The 6,925-nt window shown below is 52.3% G+C and overlaps 1 long non-coding RNA gene across 1 annotated transcript in view; it reads left to right on the top strand.

Annotated features, from left to right (window-relative positions):
• Positions 1-6,640, top strand: part of LOC141571531 (uncharacterized) — a 93,109-nt gene extending 86,469 nt beyond the window's left edge. Inside the window, exon 4 of the long non-coding RNA XR_016020466.1 lies at positions 5,022-6,640. This is a non-coding gene — a long non-coding RNA (uncharacterized LOC141571531). The remainder of the gene's footprint in view (positions 1-5,021) is intronic.
• Positions 6,641-6,925: the final 285 nt, after the last annotated feature.

Consider the following 6,925-nt stretch of genomic DNA (forward strand, 5'->3'; position numbering starts at 1 on the left):
CCAGAAACCAGAGGTGGTCAGAACCGGCATGGGGGTCCGTATCCTTCTTCCCTCTGACCCAGAATGAAGCAACTCCCAGAGCTCTGTCATCGGAAGGCCTGAGGAGGGGGTTCTGTGGCTCCCTGCTACTCGGGATGAGGCGACTGGACCTAAGAGTCCAGCCATGCCCTCCTCAGGGAAACTCGCACCTTCATCCTGGGCTCTTTTCTCCTTCCTCCATCTCCTTCCTTTTGGGGGTAAAGGTGTTTCTCCTGCCCTTGCCCCATCTTTCTGGAGGGTCAGAATGAAGAGTTTCCCCATAGAATTTGGAGCCAGTCCGGGCTGAGCACTTTCTGTACCTCGCTTAAGACTGGGCTCAGGGAGCAGTGGGGAGAGATTCAGGCTTCCTTGATCCACACCCAAGGCCAGAGTCCTCTCCTTCCCAAGCCCCAGGTGAGCCCCACCTGATGCTATGGGAGTCCAAGGCCCCAGCCCCAAGTGTCCTCCATCCAGCTGGCAGGAGGGGCCTTTCCTTGGGCACCTGGTCAATAATTAACACTGAGCAAACTCAGGCCACAGGGCCTCCCAGCAGGGTCAGGACCACACAAAGGCCCTGCTGTCTCACTAAGCTGCCATCTTGGTGGGGGGTTACTGGCCGGTCAGTCACCCCAGGGTGGCAAACACCCCCGCCTCCAGCAGGGCTCTGGAGTGGCTGCTGCTCAGCAAGGAATTGTGTGGAGGAGATAGGCCCGGAGGAGGAGGCTGCTGGGTGGGGTTTGGCCACATGCCTGTGTTCAAGCCTCAGCTTCATGTTTCTGAGCAGCCTGAGGTGGGGGCTGTGGGGCTCCCCAGGTGGGCTGCTTCTGCAGCTGTTTGCTACGGGGGCTAATGAGGGTGGGTGATCTGCCTCTGAGAGCAGCTCTCAGCCCCCGCCTTTCTCCCTCCTTCTTCCCTACTTATCCTTCCACCCTCTTTAGAAAATCCACTGAGTGTCTTCTGTGTGTCAGGTCCTTCCATAGTGTCCCCCGATCTCTCCCCATCCCCTCAATCTTCCACTCCTGCTCAGTGCCTTTGCTTGTCCTGTTCCCACAATCTTGGGAACCCTTCCTCTCTTTCCATCTGAATCTCCTTCCTCCTCCAAGAAGTCCTCCTGGAGTCTCCCTTGATCCCATCCCCCGATTCCTCCCATGCTGATGCTCCTCTGTGCTTCTTATCTCATCGTGCACTTGTACTGTCTCCTTGGCTACTTTGTGAGCTTCTGGGCTCCCTCCCGCCACGGGCAATGAGCAACATTTGTCAGTTTATCAGCAATGCCACCCTCAGACACAAATCAGGCATGATGTTACTTTCTTGCAGAACAACAACTCCAGAGACAACTTCTATACCAGTCAGACAATTCCAGCTGCGTAAGATGTCTGAGAACTCTATCATTATCCCCTTCCCCCCCCCAGCCCCGGCCCCCCCCCCCCCCCCCCCGCACTTCCAGCGCCCCCTGTAGGCTCTGGGATTTTGGAGCAGACAGGGCACTTCTGGCAGGCCTTTATTGCTGCCTGCCTGATCCAGCCCTAAGTGCCATCCCCCCTGTCTCCTGGCCCCTTCCTCCCAGTGGCAGCCCCAAGCTCACTGCCAGGTGCCAGGGGCATCCTTTCCTGAGCAGTGACAAGAATGTCCCCTGCTTTCCTGGCTGTTCTTGTCCTCCTTTCTCTGATATCCTCTCGTCTCTCCCCTCTGTTCACACTTTCCCCTCGCAGCCTCCTCAGCACCAACCTACCTGTCCCTGCCCAGGTGACTTTGAAAGAAGAGTTCACATGTAACAGAGACTCACCGCTGCCTATGCTACACTGACCAGCCAAAAGTTCAAGGTGAACCAGAAACTATCAGAGAGAGGGCACCCCATTTTTAGGAAAACAAAGGGTGACAAATTGGCTTTTTTTTAAAGGCTGTCATAGAACCAGGATGTAGGGACCCACAGCACCCCGATCACCCCCAGCTGAGGTAAGAAATGGGTGACAGCTGGGGGACCAGTGGTGTCCAAACTGGGTGTAGGAGAGTGGGCACCTCTTCTGCCAGGCAGCCCTTCTTTAAAATATTCTGCCCTTTTTGTCTCGCAAGTGTCCTCGTTTTTATCAAACCAGTGATACCAACTTAGAGTCTAAGAAACATGGAAGCTATCCTTAAAGAATCCAGGATGACAGCCATAGCAAGTAAGGGGGCTGTGGGGCCCAGGCGGGGACCAGCCAACATCACACCTCTTCCCTTTGCTCTTCTCCCTGGAGGCCCTTGTGCCCCTAAGACCTCACCCTAGGTAGGGACTCTGGGGTCCTTTGGAAGTTTGCCGGGAGGCTTGGTCCTTCTGACATGGGCATCCTTGCTTCCATGTTCCACTGCCCTCCTGGGCCCACCCCCAACCTTGTGTACCGCGGGGGCCAGCACCAGTGCCAACTGACATGCACCCTTTGCCAAGAGGGCACTGACCCACCCCAAGGACAGGAAAAGAAGATGTGGGCAGAGACTTCTTGACTAAAGACCTAGAGATTAGGAGATACAAGACACGTTCATCAGCAGGTTTCTCACCACACTGACAGCTGGTGTAATTCATTTTGTCATTCACTTATACAGAGCCAGCGCTCTTTCTGCCCTGCCCCTCTTGCTACTAGCAAATGTTTCTGGAAACCCCTTCCTTAGCTAGGGGCATCAAATACTTTCTGAGGGCATAAGATGTGAGCAAGCCCTTGGGAGCTGCTCCAAAAAGACCCCCATGGTGACATTCCCATTGCAAAACACGTCCCCGCTGGGCTGGGCCTGAAGTTCCCTTATCCTGTGATGATGCCTCAAAGTGAATCAGCTCACCAGACCCTTACCCTGGACCCCAGCTAAAAGCAGGAATGGAGGGGACGGTGGACAGAGAGGAGAGGCAGGAAGAGCTGGGGATCAGGCCACTAGGTGGGGAGCAGTGAATGGAGCAGGTAAACAAGAGGTAAGGGGCCTGGGCCCTCCCAGCATAGGATCCTCCTGTTCCCTCCTCCCAGGCAGGGTTTCCTGGTCCTGCTCACTACGCCCACTCCGTCACCAATCCCAGCACGATGGCGCCACCTGCTGTGGGAAGAGAGCAGCACTGCTGACTTCATTGAGGGCTTTGAGAATCTGGGGTCAGAGCCTCTATATTGGGTTATAGGAAACAGGCTTCAGTATGGCGTCCCCTCCCACCACCCCCAGGTGCCTCTTAGGTGGCCAGTGTGTTGGATGGTCAGATTCCTTATTCCTCCTCACTTTCCAGGTCCCCACACCACAACTCAGGCCCACCTGGAAGGGGCCTGAAACCCAGCTCGGGTCTCATCTTTGGCTGGACCTCCCCAGGCTCGCTGCTCCCAGCACTGGGCCTGCTTTCCTCTGGCTGCCCCAGGACCACAGCTCCTGAGTAGCCTCTCCACTCCTGCCCGTTCTGCCCCAGAATTTCCCAACTCGTAGATCTCTATCAGGTCCTCACCACCTTCCAGGCAAGGGCTGGGTTCTACCAGACTGAGCGTTGCTCTGGAATGAAGGCAGCAGACTGGGGTAGTGTTGGCTGGGTCAGTGTGGGGCCAGGCTGTTGGGGGAAGAGGGCTTCCAAATCAGAGGTTAGAGTGAATTAGACAGGGTGTCTGAGACGAGCTGAGGTGGCTCAGTCTCTAGGCATAACTGGGAGCTGCTCATCCTTCTGCAAAACTCTTGGCTTTTTCTCTCTTCTATCCCTGCTCCATTTCACACGCACAGCCTGGGTTACTGCCTTCTCCTTTGGGACTCACCCTCTCCAGATCAACCTCCCTACTGCCTGGACAATCTTTCTAAACTTCCAAGCTGATCCTTTTATGCTTCTGCTTAAATTACTACATAATCTCCCTGTTGTCTTCTGGAAGAAATCCAAAGCATCCTACTGGCTAGCAGGGCCACCCCTCTTCTGGCCCCTCCAGCTTTACTTCTCAACATTCTCCCAGCTGTCCCTGCTAAGCCTTCACTCGCTTCCCAACCTAGAATGCATTCCCTTGCATGACTTATTCCTCCTCCCCTTCAAGGAGCAGCTCAGACCTTACCTCCTGTGAGAAGCCTTTCCTGACTCTCCCTGACACTCTCCCAGGAGGGTGTACGCCTCATTCACTCACAGCCACTAAACTGCGAGCTCACTGAGGACAGGGACCTGGCTTTCGTAACACACACGAATGAATGAATGAATGAATGAATGAATGAATGAATGAATGAATCTGTGGCCAGGGATGACAGCCAGGAAAATGGTACACTGACCAGCAGAGGACGATGTGGCCCAGCCCTGGGTTTCCTGCCCTCTCCCTCCCTCTGAGCCCTGTCCCTCACTTGACCACCCCTTCCTCGCCTCACTACTAAGTCCCTCAGGGGCCCTACCCTGCCTATGCCCCCTCCGGGAGCTCTGTAGCAGTCTCTCTCCAGTCACGAAGTGCCACCCTCCACACACCCCTGATGGTTTAGTAGCAGAAACCAGCCCCCTCACTTGGCTGGACCCCCACAGGCTTCCCCATGTCATGTAGGTCCTGGCCTCCTTCCACTCTGGGCAGGACATGGGGGCGGGAGTTCTTCTGCCCATTCTCAGTCCTACCGCCTGACTGAGTGGCTTGCGTTGTGATCAGAAAGCCCAATCACTTCTGGGAACTCAGACATCTGTTTTGTGGTAGGGACGTCTCATTTGCCCTGCAATATCGTAACCTTTTTGAGAACATGGGTCACACAGGAAAATGTGACTTCTCAGGCTACGTTGTCATACCGTGTTTCCCTGAAAATAAGACCTCGCCAGACCATCAGCTCTGATACGTCTTTTGGAGCAAAAATTAATATAAGACTATTATATTATATTATATTATATTATATTATATTATATTATATTATATTATATTATATTATATTATATTATATTATATTATATTAAAATAAGACCGGGTCTTGTATTAATTTTTGCTCCAAAAGATGCATTAGAGCTGATGGTCCAGCTAGCTCTAATTTTCGGGAAAACACAGTAAAAGACATTGCTCTTTCAGATGCTCTTCTTCTGGAGGAAGCCACCCTATCATGAGGTCACTCAAGGAGCTCTGTAGAGAGATCCACAAGGTGAGGAACAGAAGCCTCCTGACAATAGCCCCCACTTGGCAGACATGTCTTGGAAGCAGAGCTGGTAGCCCCAGTCAAGCCTTCAGATGACCAGTCCGGGCTGACATCTTGACTGCAACCTCCTGAGAGACCCTGAGCCAGAAATCGCCTGCTGAGCTATTTCCAAATTCTGACCCACAGGAAGAATGTGAGATAACACATGTTCATTGGTGTTTTCAGTTGCTAAGTTTTGGAGTAACTTACTATGCTATAGGTAATTAATACAGGTTTCATAATTTTATGATTTTCAACTCCTGGCGAAAGTGAAACACACAGTGAGCCTCAGAGAAAAGTCTGACAACTGGAACTGAAAGTGTACAACTGTCAAGGCAAACTTTAAAGACATGTATAATGGTGAGATTGAAAATCACACACCACTACTTAAATGGATAAAATCAGCATCTTTCTTAATTTTTCTTGTACTCGTCTTATCTTAATGTGATGAGACCATTCTCGCTATTGACAGGTGAAAAAATAGAAAAGGAAACAAACAAAAACGAAACCATTAACTTGCCCATTACAGGTATCTCCATTTCTGTATGTTTAATTCAGTCTCCTTTGAGTAAAATTGCTTGGTTTTCCAGGGTTTCCTTACCCCTCACTTCTCCCAGCCAAGATAATTTCCTAGTACAGAGAGATATTTATGGGACCTCGTGGTGGTGGGAAGAGGGAGTCCAAGGTTTGGTGGAGGCCTTGCATTCTTTCACACACATGGATGGAACAGGGATGGTCCCCAGGACCCCTTAGGTTCACTGGCAATGGTGAGAGTGGGAAGGAGTGCTGCTGAAGTCTGTGGTTCCCACAAGTGGCTGGTGGTGCAGATCTTGCCACTGTGGCCCCTGGTACCTAGGACCCGCAACCACACCAGAACAGGCAGGGTTCCATGAAGCCACTTCCTAGACTCCCTTCCTCAGCCATTTCAAATGACCTCCTGGATGGCACCGTATTACACTGGCACCATGCTGAATCGCTGGTATGCTAAGGGCGTTTAGTAAAATTTCCCAGAGCTGCAATTTGAGAAGTAGGTCTCACTCACCCCCTCGCATTGAGATTCAGTCTGAGTGGGGTTTCTCCCACACTGCCCTCTGAGGCACCTCCAGGGTGAAGGACAGCACTGCGTTTTTGCCACTAACATTTTCACTTCCTTGGAGTCTCCTTTCTGGTCCCACTTCTGGTGGCAGCAGCTTCATAACACATCACACATCTACTTCATCCCTACTGGATGTTTTGTTTTGAATCTGCCCTCTACTTCACCAGGCAGGGCTGCAGGAGAGCAAGAGGAGGAGAAAATACATCACTTCGGGCTGGCCCGGTGGCTCAGGCGGTTAGAGCTCCGTGCTCCTAACTCCGAAGGCTGCCAGTTCGATTCCCACATGGGCCAGCGGGCTCTCAACCACAAGGTTGCCAGTTCAATTCCTCGAGTCCCGCAAGAGATGGTGGGCTGTGCCCCCTGCAACTAAGGTTGAACACGGCACCTTGAGCTGACCTGCCGCTGACCTGCCGCTGAGCTGCCGGATGGCTCAGTTGGTTGGAGCGCGTCCTCTCAACCACAAGGTTGCCGGTTTGACTCCCGCAAGGGATGGTGGGCTGCGCCCCCTGCAACTAGCAATGGCAACTTGACCTGGAGTTGAGCTGCGCCCTCCACAACTAAGATTGAAAGGACAACAACTTGACTTGGGAAAAAAGTCCTGGAAGTACACACTGTTCCCCAATAAAGTCCTGTTCCCCTTAAAAAAAAAAAAAGAAAGAAAATACGTCACTTCACACACACTGGCATGAAGCACACATCTGTATG

This window comes from Rhinolophus sinicus, chromosome 2 (genome assembly GCF_057876585.1).
Source record: "Rhinolophus sinicus isolate RSI-liver-muscle chromosome 2, RSI-T2T, whole genome shotgun sequence".
Taxonomy (NCBI): Eukaryota; Metazoa; Chordata; class Mammalia; order Chiroptera; family Rhinolophidae; genus Rhinolophus; species Rhinolophus sinicus.